At 37.9% G+C, this 22,833-nt stretch overlaps 1 protein-coding gene across 4 annotated transcripts in view; it reads left to right on the forward strand.

The window, feature by feature from the left end:
* LOC136857648 (zinc finger protein 431) overlaps positions 1 to 22,833 on the forward strand; it is a 187,147-nt gene that overhangs the window by 58,396 nt on the left and 105,918 nt on the right. Inside the window, exon 1 of one of the 4 annotated variants that reach the window (XM_067136468.2) lies at positions 2,731 to 2,829. The exons of the other annotated variants lie outside the window; for them this stretch is intronic. The gene's annotated coding sequence lies outside the window, so the exon portion shown is untranslated. Of the gene's footprint in view, positions 1 to 2,730; positions 2,830 to 22,833 lie in introns of those variants that run through there. 4 annotated transcript variants of the gene reach the window in all.

A 22,833-nucleotide genomic window follows, 5' to 3' on the forward strand; every position in this document is an offset into this window, starting at 1 on the left:
TCAGAAATGAAAGAACAAAGTGAGATGATGTGACTCCATTTAAATATTGGCAAGATGAAGATTCTTGCAACAAATACACCTTCAGATATCAAAATAAATGACGAAGTCATCAAAGTGGTAGATGATTTTTGTTTTCTGGGTTCAACCATAAGTAGTAATGGCTCTAGCAGCTCAGAGATCCGGTGACAGCACATGGCATTCCAAAGCCTAATCTTCAGGTCATCAGATGTATCTGTGCATACTACGGTCAGAATGGTTGTGGCATTGGTCTTTCCAGTAACATATGGATGTGAAAGCTGGACTATGAAAAAGTATGGTAGAAAGCACTTTCATGGATTTGAGCTAAGGTGGTGGAGAAGGATTTTACACTTACCTTGGGCAGTCAAAAAGACGAACAAGTGGGTTATTCAGAACATCAGTTCAGGTGTATCTCTTAAGGCATTCATTACAAGGTTACAGCTGTCTTATTTTGGGCATACTATGAGGCAGTCTGAAAAGGCAATCGTGCTTGCAATGGTGAAAGGGACTGGACAGTCGGCATTGAGAAGGATAAATATTATCAAACTTGCTATGAATATGTCCTTGCAAGATCTGAAAGGCTTTGTAGAAAACAGAAGCATCAGGAGACACTCCCACCCATGCAGCCGCCAGGAATATACATCGACTTGAAGTCATCTACCCAAGTCAGGTCAATGTAAAGGAAGTTCTTCTTCCTCCTTTCATGACTCCCTCTTGTCTCACTCTCAAAGCAATTGTTCCTTTACTTTTTTTTCTCTCATTTGGATAAGCATCTTCACAATTTTTCGTTGTCAATATGGGTTGATGACCACATGGTTTTTCACCATAAGACTATCGTAACAAAAACCACCACCATCGCCAGTTATCACAATTGCCAGTATTCACATGTTAGTGATGCTTGGTGTTGATATGGACTAAGTAACAAGTCTGAATTCATTAATTCTGTTATGATATCAGTACAGGAAAACTGTACAGGACATAAATGATTGGAAATTGTATTCTGTACAACTTTTGTTATTTAGTATTTATCGATAGGACCACTAATAACATAAATGTTTGAGAATTACATTTTAGGCCTTCCCCTAAATTACCATTTCACCAAGCGTGAACAGAATTATTTATAGGCTAAACTGTAATGGCTTTCTCCAACTTTACATACTGATTTTCATTAAATTCTGTTCAGCCATTTTCTCGTGATGCTCGTACATACATTCAGACACAGAACACAGAAAATTAAAAACTGCATTTCCTTCTACTACAGAAATACCATTCTTTTTAAATACTGAGCAATGTACAGACAAAACTCTTATTTTTGTAATAATTGGTTCAAAGAAGTCGTAGGTGATTTAGATGAGTTAGGCTTGACAATGCAGCAAATTAAAGACCGAGAAGAGAAGAGGATCCTGAGAAACATAAATTTGAGACTTAAACTAAAATCTTTTACATGCAAACAGTACACCATTACTGACGAAGAAAGGGCAGCCAGGTCGGAAAGAATGAAGTTCTGGGAGCAGAAGAAGAAACATAAACCAAATTTGTAGCTAATACTCTTAAGACTTGTATGTATGTGGATTGATTAAAGTGCTTCAATGTGGGTGTAAAATGAAAAATATGCTTTACTTTCATGATGCTGCAGTATTGCCATTTGCTAGAGGATATATTTCATCTTCACATATTAATGAGTATTGGTTGAATACTTAAGATAATAAATTGAGTGATAAAATCAGTACTTGGTCAAACAATATTTTCCATTATATGTTAGTCTATTGGATGAGTTATCTAAACATTCATTGGTAATGATGAATTCTCAATTCTCTAATCATTTTTTTGCCTTTCAGTAAGTACAGATTTTTATCATATTTAAGTAGGTTATTGAAGAGCCTCTTTCTTGGAAGATGAATTTGTTTTCTTAATCCCTTTCCACAAAACTTTTAGCCCAGCATTATGGGTTTGGATGTTATGTTATAGCCTAAAGTATAGTGCCTTGTTTGCCTTTACATACTGATTTTCATTAAGTTCTGTTGAGCCATATTCTTGTGATGCTCGTGTGCATGCTGTCAGCTCTTTTGCTGTTGTGTACTTGGCGTAGCTAGGTTGCTTTAAGAATTACCTTAACAAGCCTTACCAGGCATTGAAACTCCTAGTTTAATAGAACCATGATGGATGAAATTTTTGGGGCAGTTTTCCAGTATTGCTTGTTTTCCTGTATCCTCTATCATATAATGTAAACAGAAAACTACTTCTGGCATTGTTGATTTACCAACCAAAGAATGTCTCCCCGCTGCTTTTGTTTCAAGTTGCCCTTGTTTGTTATGACGTTTTTAGAAGTTGAGAGGAAACTACCTCACTCCTTATTTCCCTAGTATACCTCTTCAGTGACATCTAAGATGTTTACAAGAGCTGATAATGGAGCTGTTGGGAATCCCAATCAGCCCCAGGCTGAGCACTCAACATCAGAATTTGAAATATTTCACAATATATTTCTATAATAAAACTCTCTATTTGCTATTATTTACTTTTCTCAGTTTTAAAAATTAAGCAGGTTATTGAAAATGTCTTCTACCATTAACTCTGTATTCTGCATTGAGTTAATTATTTATAGAGTAGTTACATAGTATATATTTTTGCTGCAAGAATTAATTTTCATATCTTTTTAAGAGTAGTTATATTTGATGACCCATTCTGTAATATTGGCATCTTGTTCTACAGTTCCTGACTCCTGTCTCCCTCAGCCAGTGGTTCGAAGGCCTTTCTACCCCATTCCCAGTCTGCTACCCATCATACTCCTGCTCAAAGTTTTGTGCTGAGAAGGTAATTAATGGCCTGTGTATAGTCTTCATTGTTCTGTATGATCTTTTAGGATCTGGTCACCTTTGACAATTAGTCTTGTCTCACTGGCTTAATGGAAACTATGTTAAGTTGTCTGTAATACGAGGGCTATGCCAAAAGTTTTTAGCAAAGTGTGAGGGGGGAAAACATTTGCAAAACAACAATTACAATTTTCCAAAATAATCTCCATTAGCACATATAAATTTTTCCATTCTCTGAAACCACTTGGATAACGTCTCAGTCCGAACTTCTTTCGGGATGTCACTTAGCGCACTTGCATACGCTGTAATGGCCTCTTCATCTGATGAAAACCGCTGCCCAGGAATTTTTTCCTTGGTCTTAGGGAACAGAAAGAAGTCACATGGGGCCGGGTCATGTGAATAGGGGGGATGAGGCAACACACGCACTTTCTTCCTTTCCAAAACGTCCTTTATTCTGGCAGCCCTGTGTGCACATGCATTGTCGTGATGCAGCAGAAGGTGCTTTTGGACTTCGGGTGCTTTGACCTCTACGTGGCGAGGACTCGGGGAAGACGGACATTCATGTACCATTCAACATTGACCGTACAACATGTGTCCAAGGTTACGGAGGTGAGATGCCCCATTTTTTTTTTTTTTTTTTTTTTTTTAAGTTGCCGCCATCTTCTTCCAGAGCTCCGACTTCGTCAAACTTTTATGAGTGGTTCCTCTCCTGGAAAGTACCACACAGAAGAATGTGTCTTTGTTTCAGTCTCATAATAGACCCATGTTTCATCACCTATGATGATATTATAGGTGTCTTGAGACTTGCCTCCATTGAATTTTTCTAGTATGAAACGATACCAGTCCACTCTCTCCTCCTTTTGGCTTTCTGTCAGGGCATGTGGCACCCACTGGGCACATCTCTTGGTAAGGCTTAAATAATTGTGAATGATGGTCTGTGCTGCTGTTGACCCAATATTTAGGATCCCTTCAATGTCACAAAATGCAAGATGTGGATCATCTTTGATCATTTTCCTCACAGCATCAATGTTTTCCTGAGTCACAGCTGTTGCTGGGCAACTGGGACGAGGTTCATCTTCAATTGACTGCCAACCCCTTGAAAATTTGCGAAACAAATTTCCAACTGTGGCCCTAGAAGGGGAAGCCTCACCGAAAACACGCAGCAAAGAAAAATGGCTTTCTTTGGCACTTACATTCTTTTTATAATCATAGAAAATCTTTGCGCAAAAATCGCAACGCGACAGATCCATCTTTCACCATGTTTGAGTCAGCATTGTGTGTGCTTTCTTCCTGCGCTTTGGAGGAGCCACCGCTGGGAGGGGTTGGATGCGCGTGTTCCAAGATCGAGAACGCTCTTTCAAATGAAAAGAATCCCTTTGTCCTCAGAATTACAGTTTACGTGCTGCTAAAAACTTTTGGCATAGCCTTCGTAAATTTATACGTCGACAGATTAAATTATAAGTTCATTGCTGTATTTAGGTTTCATTTTGGGAGCTTGATAACAGCTTTTTTTTTTTTTTTTAATATTGGAAACTTGTCAAGTTATGAATTACAGCTTCCTTTCACCCCCACCTTGTCTCCAGATGTTGTGTGGATTATTTTATATGTTCACTTTGAGTGACTATAATTATCATTAGTCTCAGTTAACACTGGTAGTCTTCATTATACAGCCTGTTAAAAATATTAGATGTTTATATCGGGGCATATACCTGTGTTGATCGAGTGAGGTGATTTAGTTGAACAAAAATGATTATTTGTGAAATTTGTATATTTACAGTTGTTCGCGGTTGTGTATAGTATGAGAAAATAGGTTAGAAGAATCAGATATTTCTCTCAGTGGCAACTCAATATAAGATCTCACTAACACTGCAGAAAACTCAGAGGTTCTGAGGTGCATGGTTGATTTTTTCTTAAACAATTCAATTCTGTACAATGTACAAAGTAGCAGTGGACTGCAAAGTCCTTAGGCCGGATTGCTGGGTGAAGTATAAATATTCAACACGGTATAGTTTTTGTTTTATTGCAGCTTCATTCTTCTGGTTTGCTCTCATAACCTTGTACACCAGTTATTAATTATAGTTTGGTTCCCCGCCCTTAGTTTTGTAAGATTTTTTATCTGCTGTAATAGTATTTGTTCAAACTTTAGGAGTCTCTGCCACATTGGGGAAATGATTATATAGAAAATCCCAAAATGATCAAGCAGTCATGACAGTTGCAGCTGTCAGACATTAATAAGACACTGTGTAGTAGAACGATATGGCACAACCAATATGTATTTGCAGCATATGGCTGTAGGATTTTTTAAAACACAATTTGCTATAATCGTAATTTATGAGCTTCATATCCGTATTGAACAACACAAATGCAAAGAGGAGAAGAATTCCACCTAATCAATACTTGTTTATTATTGTTATTAAAAATACAGGACTGGTTTCGACCCTAGCGGGTCATCCTCAGCTGAACATACATATACATATAACACATCGTGCAATTGCAAACATTACCATATCTTAAGAGGAATGTCATGTGACTGTAACATGTCAGGTTGTACTCATGAGTAGGCCATTCGTCAAATTGGAAGCTGAGTATATGTTATCATGCTTGAATGCGCATCTATGAGAAGTGAGAATTCCTAAACTTAAAACTAACTTATAAGTATTATTCATAAAATAAAAACAACATATGCGTAAAACACTTCCATGCTTGTGAATATTTGAGTTTATGGCTTGCACTGTTTCTTAGTTCTTCAGTTTGGCTGCTGTAATTAAGACTTGTTGTCCACAACTGTGCATTATATTAAAAACTCAATAGCTTAAATTGTGATATGAGTTACACTTTATAATACCAATATCTTGTTTAAAAGATTTTTTGGCACCATATGTACACAAAAGCTTCCAAATTCTATCACACTGTACGTCAAATACTTCGGTATGAAACATTTCTGTTAGTTTCCAAGATCAGCTTGTACAAAATATATCTAGTACCTATATTGATGTATGGCCTGGAAGCAGCAACACGTACTGGATCAACAAAGAGTCATCTTGAGGCAACTGAAATTAAGTTCCTCCGTTCTTGTGTACAAAAAACAAAAATGGATAAAATAAGGAATGTGGATATTCGACAACAGCTTGGATTGGAAAGAAGCTTGCTGGAGACCCAAGAAATGAAGATATTGCAATGGTATGGTCACATGAAAAGAATGAACCCTCGCAGGACTCCTCGAACATACTTTGACCACAATGTTCCTGGGAAGAGACCAAGAGGAAGACCTCATGATGTTTGGGAAAAACAGATAATGAATGACCTTGAAATTAGACATGTGAACTAGCGTCGCATATATGAGCAGCATCTGTGGATAGATAGGACAAACTGGAGGAGGCTTGTACACAACCACACCCAGCTTGCTGGAGCAAAGAAATTATGATGATAATATGTACACAAAGGGTAAGAAACACTTTACATCTCTAAAAGGCAAAATATTGAAGTAGTGTGGATTCAGTTGAGGCTTGGACGGAAGTGTAGAAATTGCAGCTAGCCGTTAAAATGTAAACACTTGGATTTTATATACCACAAGCTGCAATTTCTACACTTCCAAGCCTCAACTGAATCTACACTACTTCAATATTTTGCCTTTTAGAGATGTTAAGTGTTTCTTACCCTTCGTGTACATACGGTGACAAAAAATCTTTTAAACAAGGTTAGTGGTATTTTAAAGTGTAACTCATATCACAATTTAAGCTATTGAGTTTTTAATATAAATGCATAGTTGTGGACAACAAGACTTAATTACAGCAGCCAAACTGAAGAACTAAGAAACAGTGCAAGCCATAAGCTCAAACACATGAAAGTGCTTTACACATATGTTTTTATTTTATGAATACTTATAAGTTAGTTTTAAGTTTAGGAATTCTCACTTCTCATAGATGCGCATTTACGCATGATAACATATACTCAGCTTCCAGTTTGACGAATGGCCTACTCATGAGTACAACCTGACATGTTACCATCACATGATTCCTCTTAAGATATGGTAATATTTGCATTTGCACAATGTGTTATATGTACATGTATGTTCCACTGAGGATGACTAGGGTCGAAACCCGTCCTGTATTTTTAATAACAATAATAAACAAGTATTGATTAGGTGGAATTCTTCTCCTCTTTGCATTTGTCAAGTTGCTTTAAGTCACACTGATACAAATAGGTCTTATGGCGACGATGGGATAGGAAAGGGCTAGGAGTAGGAAGGAAGCAGCCGTAGCTTTAACCCAGGAGAAGTCGCATGGCAGGGAAAAGACCGCAGTTATGGTAAAGTTGGTATCATTTGGAATATAGGTGACAGATGACGAGCACCCTCTATCATATCGTTGTTGTGGATGTAGGCAGGGCTTTCATATGGGAGAATAACTGACAGTGCCATCTAACGAGTCATAACAGCCAGTATTTAGTCGGTGCGGTGCTTTCGACTGCATGCGAGTTCCCACGTATTTGTTTAGTGCGGTCAGTTCCACCGCATGCGACTTCCAAAGCGACGGGTTTTACTGACAAAGATGGATGAAGATAGCATACGAAAATTGTTGGACAGTGTTGAAAAAGAGCTACAGGAGAATGAACGCCTGCAAATTGAACAGGATTTGGTTAGAAGACAACTCTTTCATGAAGAGGGATTCGAGGAAGATGTTGATTTACCCGAAGAAGCAGATGATGAGGCTGATAATATATAAATCGGTGATCATGACAGTGCTTCTGAAGAGTCCGCAGAATCTGAGGATGAAGCTTATCAAGTAGACCCCAATCAAGATCAACCGCTGCTTGAGTACATTGGTGGAAATGGTGAAACAAGATGGAATTATTTTCCAAACCCTAGTGCTGGTAGAAGGGCTAGAAGGAGGAACACAGTAACTCATCTGCCAGGGCAGATAGGCCAAGCTCTACATGCCACTATCATACTGGAATTTTGGGAGCTATTTTTTTCCAACAGCTTCTTAGAGGAAATTGTTAACTTGGATAAGAAAACCCAGGGCAAAATATTCTAGGGAGACAGATGCTAGTAATGCGACATTGGTATAGATAAAAGCTGTGATAGATCTCTTATACTTGGCTGGAGCAATGAAGTGTTCTCATACAAACCTCAAGGGCATGTGGTCAACCGATGAAACAGGAATTGAGCGTTTCAGAATTGCATGAAGTGTATGCTGAGTTCTTGGTCATCAGCGTCAATCTGCGGGATTAAAAAGTTTTCCAGCATATCTAAGTACACTATTCAGTTGATAGTTTTCTCATGGAAGAAGAAAGGCCCGTAAACTTTCCTCTTGCTCAATGCACAAAACACATTCAATTTTGGGCTATCACGTTCACGTTCTAGCACTTTCACTGGATTTTCACTGCCCCAGATCCTACAGTTGTCTATTAACTTTACCACTTAAGTGAAAAGTTGCCTCATTGCTAAAGATAATATTTCCAATGAAATGTTAATCTTCTTCCAACCGATGTAACATGTCCACACAAAAGTCCTATCAGTCTTATCAGTGTCTTTTAGTTGCTGTGCCATTGTGAACTTGTATGGTTTGAGATGTAACCATTCTCTCAACACACGCCAAATAGTCGTATGTGCGACGCCCAGCTCTCGAGAAGCACGCCGTGTCAATTTTCGAGGACTGTGCTCAAAGAGTTGTCTCACTTGTTCTACGACATCGTCAGATGTACGTGGACGACCTGAGGATTTCTTGTGGCTTACCAAACATCCATTTTCAATAAAGCACTTATGCCACTCATAAATAGTAGGCCTACTGGGAGGATCTTTACCATACTTTGTACGAAAATTACGTTACACAGTTGTCGCAGACTTCGACTCTTCCAACCAAAACACACAGCGAGCACACTCAGGACCGGTGAAGGCAGCCATCTTTGCTAGCCATCTAGCTAGCGCTTGCAGTGGCGCAGTTCTGTACTAGCATACCACGCGAGTCAAAACTTGATCTATTTTCAGTCAAGATGACACCAAAACCATGCCTGTAACTGAAAGAATAAATAACTATGAGCTGTCAAAGTTGTAAAGTCCTTTTTGAAACACCCTGTATTGATGATAGCCTACTAGAGAACATTTATGACGACTATTACAATCACGGCTTCAATTCCTATAGCAAACTAGTGAACCGCTATAAGTGCATCAAAAGTAAATCAAATTGCGCATTAATTCTAAATTATGTGTGCTTGTTTCAAAGGAAACAGACTGTTGCAATTACAGACTATAAAAGAGTATGTAATATCGCAATTTGATGGTACAAGGTGGTATGGATCTACAGTTCACTACTGGCATCTGCAGATGTGGGCACTGTCTTTGTCTGTCTACATCGGTCCCTCAATCCTGAGGATCGTGATCTCTGAAGATATTTCTTTGTACCTGTTTCCATCCTCCACGCTCTTCTGCTATACGGGTAAATTGTATGAACGATGTCATTCTTGCATGTTTTATGCCATGTTTTATGTCTTCAGCATCAACACTGTCCTACAGAGGAGAGAAAACTACAGGCAGTGTGTTGCAGTCTGTACATAGCTCTACCCACAGCTACACAATTGATGTGGCCTTATCAATGGCAGGCAGACTAGCAAACAAGTAACATCTGTTTTCAAGAGAGACGAGGCACTTTCGGTCCAATTATTTAAAAGAAACTTGAAACAACCTGTCCACGAAACATTCATGTGGAGGCAAGCAAAAGTGGAAAAATGACTAAGCAAAAGTGGAAAAATGACTAAAGAACACATGAAACATTTTCTAACTTCAGTCCTTGGCGAACATGTAACAAATGAAGAGCCTATTGTTGTGTGATTCCTGGGCAGGTCATACAGATCATACCCTTCTAGATGCAAGTTTTCCAAAGAAAGATGTTATGCTGAAGATATTGCCACTGAAAACAACAAAATATTGCCAACCTCTTGATGTTTACTTCTTTCGGCAGTATAAACTCTATATCAGGAGGATTACTGATTTTGTAAGACTACAAGGTGCCAAACCACAAGTGAAGTTACACGATCGTTATTTCATCGTGAAACTTCACTCTGTGATTTACAATCAATTTGCTTCACCTATGTATAAGCCTATGTTGTAGTATGCTTGGCCAAAGCCAGGTTATGACATTGACATACCAACATCATCAATTGAAAATGTAATTAGTGTGGCTTTTGATATTGGACTGCGTGAATGCGAAAGTGATTTGGAATGTGATAACGTGGCTTTAGTGAGGTGTGCACAAGGTTCTCTCCCACTTTGTTTCAACCACTTCATCAAAATCGTGCATCTGCACTTTGAGGACTAATATAAGCACTTTCAGGTGTGTGGTACTGCTGTATATGTGTGTGTTTTGCACTATTATAAGTCCTTTAAGCAGAGAGTTTTCGGCGCTGCTGATTGAAAATGTAATGATACACTGACTCCATTAAATTGCATATAATTTCCTTCCTATGGTATTGATATCTTGTTACTTTGTTTCTCTCTATTAAAATGTTACTTGAGGTGGAATGCAGCGTTTTGCATGAAAATGACACACACCACTGTTTTGTTTATGATTGCTTGTTATTCTAAGCATGGTTTCGTGCAGTTCTGAGCGTTCGAGGTCGAAGGTGTCCCTTCTTAGTAAATAGTAATCAAATAGTAAAAAGAAACATTCCTAATACAATGGGTAAAGCAGATAAGTTGTGGCTTGTTCTTGCTCGAGTTTAACAATCCAATCATTTTTACTGGGAATAACATTAATTAAGTTATATTTATTTGAAGACATACTGTATATCTACTTGTTGAACTGGGATAGTAAATATCTGTCAGTCTCTTCACTAGGGATGAAACTTGCTCATTATTTAAAGGCTAGCTATTAACAGTGGATGTCTGATGATAAGTTTTAAATTCTGTTTTTAGAAACTCAATGAACAAGGAAATTCATGCAAAATTAAGCATTAAACTTGTTGAAATATGTTAAGTTTTACTGAATGAATAACAGTAATTTTACTCTTCTTTGTGGAAATTCCATCTTTTTCGTTCAAGAAGTTGTAAATTGTACATTGTTACATGAAACTTGCAACATATCAGTTGTCTTTGAATGTTTAAACAGAGGTAAATAAAACCATGTCTGTTAATATCAAGAGGGGTATAAACCAAACCCATATACTTTTAAAAGGTACATTTTTTCTTGCAATTAAAGGTTATTTTTTTAAAAAAAATACTGTACTACAATCAACATTTCGTGGAATAGTGCAAGGAGAGCCTCATGCGAGTGTGTTCGCTCTCTGGCTTGACTGTGGCGTACGCTTGGTACGTAACTGCTTGCATTTCTGAGAAGCAAGCCCGGCTGCACTGTGCTATTCTCAACAGGCACCCAGCTGAGCACCTTGTCTTGCTGAATTTTTCTTTTTTGCAACACAGCATAAATTTTCTTCAGTTGCCCCAGATTTTAGTTGATCTGATCTTGGTAAATCTACTACTGCACCTGCCAATCAAATTGTTTATTTATATTTTTACACACCTTTTCTACATGTTAATTGAATATCTGTAAAATATTTCAGATTGTTTCCTTACGTTAGCATAATTCTGATCAATTCTCACTACTTCTGCATGACAAACCAAGGTTCATTTTGTAATTTATAATGTAGGTTAACACATTGGGACGTATGCATAAAGTCTAACAAATGCTTTTCCTACCTCCTTTGTAAGCATATGCTGGAATAAGTATGAATGAAATAATCTAGTAGTTGCTTTACTTACTGGTGTTTACTTGCTAGCAAGTATTTGCTTAATTTTCCAGCAAATGCTGAATTCTACATGAATAAAACCTAGCATGTGCTAGTACCATGCAACCATTTACTTAAGATTTACCAAGCCAATCTCAATTAGCTTGAAGTTTGTTCTGTGACGACTTAGTGTTGCCTTCTGGTTGATTTAATGGCGCAAATTGTGAATATCCGACGCAGGAAACTCTATAATCCCAGACGGCATAGTGATGAACGTGCATATAAACATTTGTGTAGATTTAACAAAGAAAATGTTGAATTAATTTCGAGCTCTTTCTTGGGAGAAAGTGGCGAGACGCATGGTGGTGCGTTAACATCGAAGGAACGAATGCAGATATTTCTTCGTTTTGTTGGCGATCCGAGTTTCCAAGTTGGGATAGGAGAAGATACAGGAGTGCATCAAAGTATTGTTAGTAGAACCATTGATTTCGTCAGCGAGAAAAGTTTTCAAAAAGTACATACTGGATAAAATTTCAGTCGCAGCCACAAGAAATCAATGTAGCTAGAGACGAATGGCTGCAACGCTTTAACTTTCCTTGTGTGATCGGTGATCTTGACTGTGCATATTGCAACCTGCAACATCGGTGTTTTTCTATTCAACTTGCCCCAAGTATGGGCGATAAATTTAATGCAACCTTTGGTGGTATCGCAGCCCTAATTCTTACCAAGTTCCACATTGGACTGATAAAAGTATAGGTATAACCATCGCGCTGTACTTCCATTCAACTCACCTCATGTTGTGGTACTAAATTAATATGATGTTGCCCGCGCAATATTCCCACTTAATTGGTACTAATTAACTATCCGAAATTGGGGATGGATATACAGATCAAGCGCGGTGGTTGCATGTCAATATTAAGTCAATATCTCAGGGTAAAAACATCTATACATATTCAAAAATATTATTTACTTTCGCAAGTTCCGTTGAAGAGGGTGTATATTTCAATAAGTCACTCATTTTTCTCCAAAATCCTACCGTAGAATCAATATGAGCCTCTGAATATCATGATTTCCGAAATACCAGTCTAAATATATCCTTACAACTAATCTTCCTATCTCTACCTTTGAAAATAAACGCTTGAATAATCTTAAAACTAATTTATTAGCATGCCAATACTATAACTAACAAAATAATGACCATCTCTGGTAATAGAGGAAAATAAATTCGAATATCACATATTATCTTTCTTGACAGCTCAAATTAATGAATTAACATAATAAAATTGGCCAGGTATCTTTAATTCATTTGGGCAATTATTATTTTGCTGCGTGACCACATTTCATCCTTTTATTTCATCATGGGGACAATTAGGATTTACTCTTTATTAAAGGAGGGAGTGGTCTTTCTTTCCTTTAGGTCTATTTGCAGTATTCTTTGGGATTGGTTTGGGAATTGCATCTTTGACTTGTTTATGGCATGAGATAAGTAACTCTTTCGAATTATGGCTTCAAAATGCCATCTTAAGTATCTAAAAGAAATTAATCCTAACCATTAATATTAATTCCAACATCCTTATATATTAAAAATATGTGCCAAAATAAAATCAAATATCTTCATTTACGAGTGCCATCTCCATGTTCTTCAATCGTCATAACCTGCCAGAATCGTACAGATCAATTAAATATTATGTGTATTTTCAATTAAAATGACTCTTTCTACTGCCTACCAATTTTACCATTTTCAGGTTAACGCGTGCTCCAATACTGTATATTCACTGTGTGAGACAAATATATTACTAGGCGACTGTATCTCTTTCCCATATACACTTCAAATGCATGTAAATTACGCTTAACCTTTCTCCATATTTCATTTAAGTTCGACCAATCGACCATCTAACCTCTTTACTACACTCAATATTCACGTATCTAGGCCTTAATTCCACTGCTAGCCTCATTTTCAATCACAACATAACTGTGGCTAAGCATAAATTCGCACCTATTTCCTTCAATCATTTACTTACACAATACCTATTCAACATCTCAAATCTCCAACAACATATTATCATTCATGCTTCTAATTACTGCGATTCCTCCGCATTCAATCAATATCTCTACTCAACTTCTTCATAATGACTACTACGTCGCAGTAAAACACTTCTTTTACCTTAATATCTTTTCATAACATCGGAAGCTGCTACTGTTTATTCCAACTCATCGTAAATATGGACGATATTGGCCTAGTTATTCAATCTGGTCATTGGGTAGCCTAGGTTTATTATTATTACACTGCACTTTCATATCTTAGCCTTGCCTAGCTTAATATACGACGTACTCTTAAACATATTGGTTCAAAAACATCCTTATTCACTTCCCGATACTGCTCACATTAACCTCAGATCAAACTTATGAGCACGGCAGTATATTACTACACATAAATAATACGTATCTGTGGTTATTTTCTCCGGCATATGCCTTAGAACTCACATATTGGCACAAACAGGTCATATCTTTGGCACTTCAGCATTTCTACAATTATACTACACTAAATGAAATACTTTATAGTTAAATTTCTTAAAATGTTACTTACCTCAAGCCATTTTAGGTCTGACGTTGCTTTCTTCTTCCTCCTCACGGCATCTCGGAATGTCTAGCCTTGCACTGGATTACGTCATGCTGGATCTCTAGGTCGCCAGGCTTGAGCTTACGATGATCTGGTCAGCCTTCCTCCATCGCTTTACGCTCGCTCCATTTCGTATCCAATTTCCATGCAACGAAAAGATATTATTAATTTAACAGAATACATCTTAATTCTCCGTATATATAGCTCTTCCAAGGACTTTGTCTAATTGTATTTATATTTCTTATCCTCTCTAGATAAAGCTCAGAATTAATTATATTCTTATAAATTGGTTCTTTCTTGGTAAAATCTGTTGCCTGAATAATGTTTTTTGAATCTTATAGATGGGTTATATGGATTATTTGAGGAAATCTGGCCGTTTACTAAGTCAGTTTAGGCCTTATTTACGATTGCCGTATTCCGACACCACTTCTTCGGCACAGTATTTGAAATGTATTATACGTGCTTCCCTGCCGTTTTTACGTATTTTTCAGTAGTTTGTTTCTAGATTCTTCCTTCGTATGGACTTTGATATGGTTGTATTGATTATAACAGTTGTTCTTCTGGTTAGGTAATTGCAATTCACAGTTCGTTTCTGATGAAATCTTATTGCCAAGGTAGATAATAATAGAACGTTTTTCCAATTTTTTTTTACGTACAATGGTTCATTTCTCATAGAGTTTCCTTTCCATCTCGCCAGGCACTGCCTGCTAGTTGCGGTCAACTTGTCACAAAAAGTTATTCCGTGCATTCTTAATGCTTGAATCTGATCTGCGCCATTTTTCTTCCGATCTATCTTCACGTCAACTGACGTCAATTGTAACGTAATGGTACAATATGTACCAATTTTAAAGCCACGACTACACGGCGATGAATAGATCAACCGCAAAAATTTTGCTTCTATCAATGTACAAGCAACATGCAATTCAAGCAAACTTTTTACTGGTGTTGATGCTAGCTGGCCTGGTTCTGTTCACGACAGTCACATATTTAAGAAGTCCCGTGTGTATGAAGGATTGTGAGACCACGCGGGAGCTGCAATACTTTTGGGTGATTCAGGTTACGGGCTTGTACCTTGGCTGCCAACTCCTTACTGAAACCCTCAAAATCCACAAGAAGAAAATTACAATCGCGTGCATGATCAAAACAGAGTAATTATTGAAAGATGTTTTGGTCAGCTGAAGAGATGTTTCCATCTACTAGCAAACAAAGTCAGAATCTGTTTACAGAAAATTTCACGCATTATCATCTGTTGCTTTGTGCTGTATAACGTTTCTAAGCATTTAAGAGATGAGGACCATTTTGATAATGTTTATACTGAAGAAAACGACGATGATGGTGCTGGTAATAGGGGTGAAGAAGAATATGGTTATGATGACATGAGAAAACGTGGTGCATAGAGAAGAAATGAAATCGCTAATAGTTTGTTTCAACAGTTGCTGTAAATTAACTATGAAAGTAGTAAAGCACTGTGATCTGGAAATAATAAAATTTAACAGTTGTGTGGCTCGTAGTTTTCATTTAACTTATACACTTACATCGTTATAAATTTATTTGTGATTCACTTCATTGTGTACGCTACTGTATCATTCACCTCAGTTGAATACAAATACAAACACTAATCTCTCTGATTTTATGTTCCACACATCATTCAAACTGTATGTAGGTTTGTTCACTTAAGTTTAAGTTTGAAGATAATTTCTGTTCTTCTACTTCCTGATGTTGCATGCGAGCTAACTTAAGCTGTTCCAATAACACCCGTCTCTGAAGTTCCATGATCTAAAGTCTTTCTGTCTCCTCAGTCTCTGCAGCTGAAAAGTTGATGGTATAGAATTACTGACCTTGATCTACAGATTAATAAAATGAACTCAACGTGAATGATTCATAAAAGAAAGAAATACATTAGGCCTAATGATTCTTTTTCTAATTACTTCACAGCTTGCGGAGTGATACAATATTTCATCAATGAGTCTAGTAACGTTTAATACTGGGCGAGTTGGCCGTGCGGTTGGGGCTGTGCAGCTGTGAGGTTGCATCCGGGAGATAGTGGTTTCGAGCCCCACTGTTGGCAGCCCTGAATATGGTTTTCTGTGGTTTCCCATTTCACACCAGGCAAATGCCGGGGTTGTACCTTAATTAAGGCTATGGCCACTTCGTTCCCACTCCTAGGCCTTTCCTATCCCATCGTCACCATAAAACCTACCTGTGTCGGTGTGACGTAAAGCAAATTGTTTAAAAAATTAACTGATAAACATACCTGGTACACAAGTATCTTCCTGTTTCCTGCAATGTTACGGTCACTCTTCTTTTTCACTTCGGTCTTCATGTTATGGATCTTTTTTTTTCACCTGATCTGCTGTGAATTGCCGCCCAAGATTCTTCTCAGAACTCTCGCGTAACTGTTCAACAGCTTGTAAATTGGCTGTTATCGTCAGAGAAAAATGCAGTTTACTTAATAACACTGGTAAATGTTTGATCATTGAAATGAAGTGATAATTTACATCAATTTCTACATCTGTTTCTGATATCTCCGACATCGTAGAACACTGAATATGCACTGCAGTAAATGGTGATGAGCTTGAAACACCAGTAACACCGAATGCAATACTTCTATGGTTATGGCGGTCAACATGTGTTTCTATACTAACTTAACCTCTTATTGGCAACTAGCATGTTTTGCGCGACTAGAAAATGTTACTTAGAACATTCTAAGAAGTCAGGATGTGCTGGAAAAAATTGCAGCACTTTCTAGTCAGCACAAGCAAAAGGTTATTCATATCAATTTAAGCAAATGCCTTTACTTGCCGTGCTTGTAGAATGTTCTACATTTTTATACACATGTCCCACTGAAACAATGTCACAGCAGGAATGTTTTCCTCACCACCAGTTTCAACTGCTCACACCTGCAGTGAAGCAAGCAAGAAGCAGCTTTGGGTATTTTCAGTAGTAAGATAGTGACATATATTACTCTTTATACATTTAACAGTAATTTGTACGTATATTGAACCCTTATTCAGTTTTTCTGCGAGGTCGGATGTGAAGTGAGATAAATCTTCCTTCATAGCAAGTTTTACCCCACATAATCATCATATTGCTTTGAATCACAGATGGTTCATATTTATAGATTGATAATCCAATAATTTTTGTTATTCCCCCCCCCCCCCTTCCTCATCATATACTGGAAAATCTCTGTATAATTGCTCTGTTTCTTAACATTCTGTTTCTTCAACCGAGTGAGTTGGCCATGCAGTTAGGAGTGCACAACTGTGAGCTGTCATTCAGGAGATAGTGGGTTCAAACCCCACTGTTGGCAGCCCTGATGGTTTTCCGTGGTTTCCCATTTTCACACCAGGCAAATGCTGGGGCTGTACCTTAATGCTACTCCTAGTCCTTACCTGTCCAATGATTGCCATAAGACTAGCCTGTGTCGTGTGACAAAAAGCCAGTTGTAACAACAATAATAATACTAGGGAAACCACAAAGGTTCAGCCTACTGATTAATGCTAAAGGACAATAAGAAATTTAAATACATCAATTTTCATTGAAATTTTTAAAATGTTGCAATATTAATTATTTTTGGGCAGCTACCTCCCGATCGATTCTATTTATTAAAATTACTTCAAGTGATACAGATGATTTTGTACAATTTGAAGTGCATCTCTCGAAATCACAGTTGAAGGCTATCCTCTAAACTCACATCCAAGATTTTTTTGTCCTAATTAAAGTGATTGGTTTGTGTAAATAGCAGCCCTCGAAAATTGCACTTGCCCACCTTTACTGAAAAAATGAATAAAAATAAACAAGTTGAGCAGAAGCACAGTTCACTACTTTAAGAGTTGCTTTGATACAGTCGAGAATAAAGTAGGCACCGAGGGTCACATTCTAGATGTCTTGTACCTGCCTCAAATTAACACCCTAACAGCATTTTAAGGTAGTGAGGAGATCAGTTGGCACCACATTTTTTTATTGCTGGTGATATAAATGAGGATGGCTTCAAGTAAAGATGATTGAAGAAGGGCAGTTATGTTCAAGGGGATTAGGAAAATTATAAGAAACTGAGGTTCCTGAGTTCTTAGGTGAGCTGGAGAAAGTGTTTTACATATTCATCATGTGCATTGCAGTAACAACAGTATCTTGTGAATGAAGATTCAGCTTCATTAATGGAATAAAATGGAAGCAAAGACGTTCCTTGGACATCACTACACTAGGAGACAGTCATACAGCTGGCTGTAAATCCACCCTTAGAAGACTTAACTTTGTGTAGCCATAGACAAGTGGTATTTCTTAACAGGACTGCACCATGTCAGTGGCCACAAGACCTAATGCTCCAAATCCAGCTGGGCAAGGTGCAAGGGTTAATCCTGAAAGAGTTAACTGCTATAATTCAGAACATTGTGATCGTAGTGTGAAGTTTTTTTGCGTTCAGTACGAAAAAGAAAGAAGACAAAAACAGGATATTGACAGTGAATCAAATGAAATAAGCATCTTGAAATAATACCAGAAGTAATATTCAAATGTAATTGACACCTTGAGAATTTCAGTGGTGTAAGTCATTAATAAAGCAGAAATTAGTAATGTCTCGTAAGTTCCTTGTCCTTGTTTATTACAATGATAAATTCATATGATTCAATAATTAATTTTGCGCTGATTCCAGATTTCACTCTTCCTGTAAATAAATCCAAATTCTTCCCTGCGAAAAATATTAATGGGAGTTACGACTTCTTCAGTTTTGATTCTAGCTAGTAATTTTTGCCAGGCTAAGTTGCTCAGACATTTGAGGCACTGGGCTTCAGAACCCAACTTGGCAGGTTCGATCCTGGCTCAGTCCGGTAATATTTGAAGGTACTCAAACACATCAGCCCCATGTCGGTAGATCTACCAGCACGTAAAAGAACTGTAGGACGAAATTCTGACACCTCGGCATTTCCAATAACCATAAAAATAGTTAGCTGGACATAAAACCAATAACATAATTACCTTACCTTACCTATGGCGCAATGGCCCGATTTTGGGTCATGGCCTCCCCAGTTGCTCTCTGCCAAACTTGTCGATCTCGCGCAACAACTTTCCAATTCCGGATCTTGAGGACGTGTGCTACGTCCTGATGAACACCATCTTCTCATCTGTTACATGGCCTTCCCAGAGACCTTCCTCCTCCAAAGTCTCCTAAGAATACCTCCTTTGGGATTTGGTGTTCTTCCATCCTAATTAGATGACCTGCCCATTTGTCTCTTAATTCGAATGACATGCGACAGGGGTGTCTCCCCATACAGGGAATATAGTTCATTGTTATATCTAATTCTCCATTCCCCTTGTACACATATGGGTCCATAAATTCTCCTCAGGATATCCTTTCGAACGAATCTATCTTCTCCACGGCTTTCTATGGGAGGGTCCACGTATCACTTCCATACATCACTATACTGCGAATGAGGGTTTTGTATAGCATAACTTTTAGGCTCTGGTTTATATCTCTACTTCTGAAAAGAGGTAGTACTGCGAAGTATGCTCTATGGCAGCTTGAATTTTTGCCTGTATTTCTACCATTTAGATCTACACCACCACCATCCACCACCTCCACTTTGGATCGTTCAGGGACAAGTTGGTCATTTGTCTACTAACGTAATTATTAAAATTCTTTCTCCATTAGGATCTTCTAGGGACCACGAGACAGTTTCAATGCTTCATCCTTTGTTGTTCCTTCCTCCTCCAATACTCCTTCATCTGCTCACTATACCTCCTTTTCCTTTCCTCATACCATTTTGAGCCTGTTTCCTTTCCCTTGCGACCTTGGAATCCTTCCATTTTTAACTCTTTCTAAAATTCTCTGTCTGTTGCTGCTTCTTCCCAAATCTTTATCGACTTCATGAATCCAGATTGTTGTTGACTTCTTGTTCCAAAGATATTTGAAGATCTGTTTGGTTAACATGTTGTCATCCATTCTTCTTCTTATTAATAATAAAAACATTTTGAAGGACATCAAACCGGGTGAGTTGGCTGTGCGGTTAGAGGCGCACACTGTGAGCTTGCATCTGGGATATAGTGGGTTTGTACCTCACTGCTGGCGGCCTTGAAGATGGTTTTCCGTGGTTTCCCATTTTTCACACCATGGCTGATTCCTTCCCACTCCTCGACCTTTCCTATCCCATCATCGCCATAAGATCTATCCATGTCAGTGCAATGTAAAGCATGTTGTAAAAAAAACAAAAAAAAAACAATACATCAAATTTGACACTTAAGACATAAAAGATAACCTTCTTGTAAAATTACAACTTCGTAGATTAAACTGCTTTGGAGGGATAAATAATTTTGTTTCCAGAGCTAACCTCATTTAATGCTTTAGGGATGGAATGTTTTTAAATATTTCCTATTTTACATCTAGGATTTAAAAATATATACCACCATTTAGAAGGAAACAGTTTCAGAGGAATGAGTATTTTTGTTTTCGGGTCTTAACAACTATTTAACACCGTTAGGGATGAATCTTTTTTAATAATAATGACAACAGACTGCAGAAAGTTGATGGAAGAATTCTTCGGGCAATTATTAATAAAAAGCACCAGATTGATGGCTAGTGGAGACTTTTGCCAAATTCAGTACTTTGCAAAGATTGCAAAGATCAATCATTGCCACGATGCGAAAACTGAGGATTGGATTTTTCGGACACATATATTTACTTACTGGTCGGCGCTACAGTCCTTGTAGGTCCTTGGCCTCCATTAATCACCTGCCTCCATTCGTCGCCGTCCTCGGCTTTCCTTCTCCAGCATTTAACTCCCATCTTTCTAAGGTCGTCTTCAAAATCATCAAAACATCCCTTCCTGGGCCTTTCTCTCCTTCTTCCTTCCGGTTTTCCTATAAAGACTTTTTTGACAGTACTGGTTTCTGCCATTCTCTGAACATGACCAGCCCGCCAAATTCTTCCCTGCTTAATTTTAACAACAATATCTGGCTGGCCAAACAATCCTTGCAGTTCTGCATTTGTCCTCATTCTCCACCCATCCTCAGAGATGCCAACTTTCAAAAAAGGTAATTCGTAATGCAGCCGTTAGGGCACGGGGGGGGGGGGGGGGGGGGGCGGTCGTAGATTTTTTCTTTCTTTTTTTTCGTGATCTTACTAACTTACATATCATTTAAAGCTTGTAGTTACTGTTTGGTAAACGTACACTGGTAATATGCTTTTTCTTTTCATATCATGTGCATCCTCTGCACTAACAGAGCACTTAACAGTTCGGAGTTCATATTAGCACGAAATTCAGTCTTGTTCATTTTCATCATGCGCATCCGAAACATCGCGGTTCCACACACTACAAAACACGTGTGAATGAGATTTTGAGGAGCGCATTAAACTGGGTCATTCTTCCGAGTATACCTCCCAAAATTTTCAACTATATTACTAGTGTCACTAGTCACAGTAACGTAATCACACGTATTTTCCTGCACAAGAAATCCCTTCATTATTCCAAACCTTTCGCATTTCGTAACACACGATTAGCATATATCCTAGAAGAGCAATAAATGTAAATTTGGCAACTAACATCGCAATAAATACTTCTTCAACAGTCACGCACACAGTATTCACCATTAAACGGAGTTTGTCACCACTTTACCGCCAAAACAAAGACAAAAGAACTCTCATACTTGCATGGAAGTCTGATCATGTGACGAACAAGGACAACAACTCTGCAAGATATGCCACTTCACAGGTGCCTAAATTTCCGGTACTGGAAGCACACACTGCGTTCAGCGCGTGAAAACTCAAAATATTCTTAAACGAACGACAGGAAAGGGGGATAAATTATTTCTGAGAAATCCGAGGATAATATTCCGAGAATTCACGCCGCCTTGTGTATCCTTTTGAACACTTCATACACTTAGATTTAAAAATCAACAAAAAATCGTAATTTGTGGCGCGTGATTCGTAAAGGCGTAATTATGATGGGTAATTCGTAATTATTACGATTGAATCGTAATAGTTGGCATCTCTGCATCCTGATCTCTAACTGCTCCAAATACCTTTCTCAGTATCTTCCTTTCCCACCGTAACAGCCACTGTTCTTCTCTAGTTGTCATCACCCAACATTATGAGCCATATATCACTATAGGTCTTTGTACTGTTGTGTATATTTTTATTTTAGTATTCCTACTGACATTCGTGGATTTAAACATATTTTGCAAGGCGTAAAAGCATTGGTTCCCACTTATCCCTTCCTTTTCACAGAGGTTTTATTGTCTGCAGTTATTATTGAGCCTAGATATTTGAAAGTTGCAACTGTTTGATATTCCTTCCTATGTATTCTCACTGTGGTCCTTTCTCTTGCTCTCTCTGTCTCTCCCATCTTCATATACTTTGTTTTATTTATATTCACTTCAAGCCCTAAGTTCCATGCTTTCTCTTCTAACAAGGTATAGTTCTCTTCAAGAACTCTTTCGTTTCGTGCAATAATTGCCACGTCATCAGCATATGCTATCACTTGTACTAATCTGTTCAGGATAGTTCCCCCTGGGTTAATGGGTAGTTGGCGTATTACTTTTTCCAGTGCTAAATTGAATAGGAGTGTGGAGACACCATCCCCCTGTCTCAGCCCCTTTTCAACTAAAAACAACTCTGACTGATCCTGTTCCACTCTCACTTTGCATACTGTTGTTTTCAAGGTCATTTCTGTC

The sequence above is a fragment of the Anabrus simplex genome, chromosome 1, assembly GCF_040414725.1.
Source record: "Anabrus simplex isolate iqAnaSimp1 chromosome 1, ASM4041472v1, whole genome shotgun sequence".
In the NCBI taxonomy this organism is placed as follows: domain Eukaryota; kingdom Metazoa; phylum Arthropoda; class Insecta; order Orthoptera; family Tettigoniidae; genus Anabrus; species Anabrus simplex.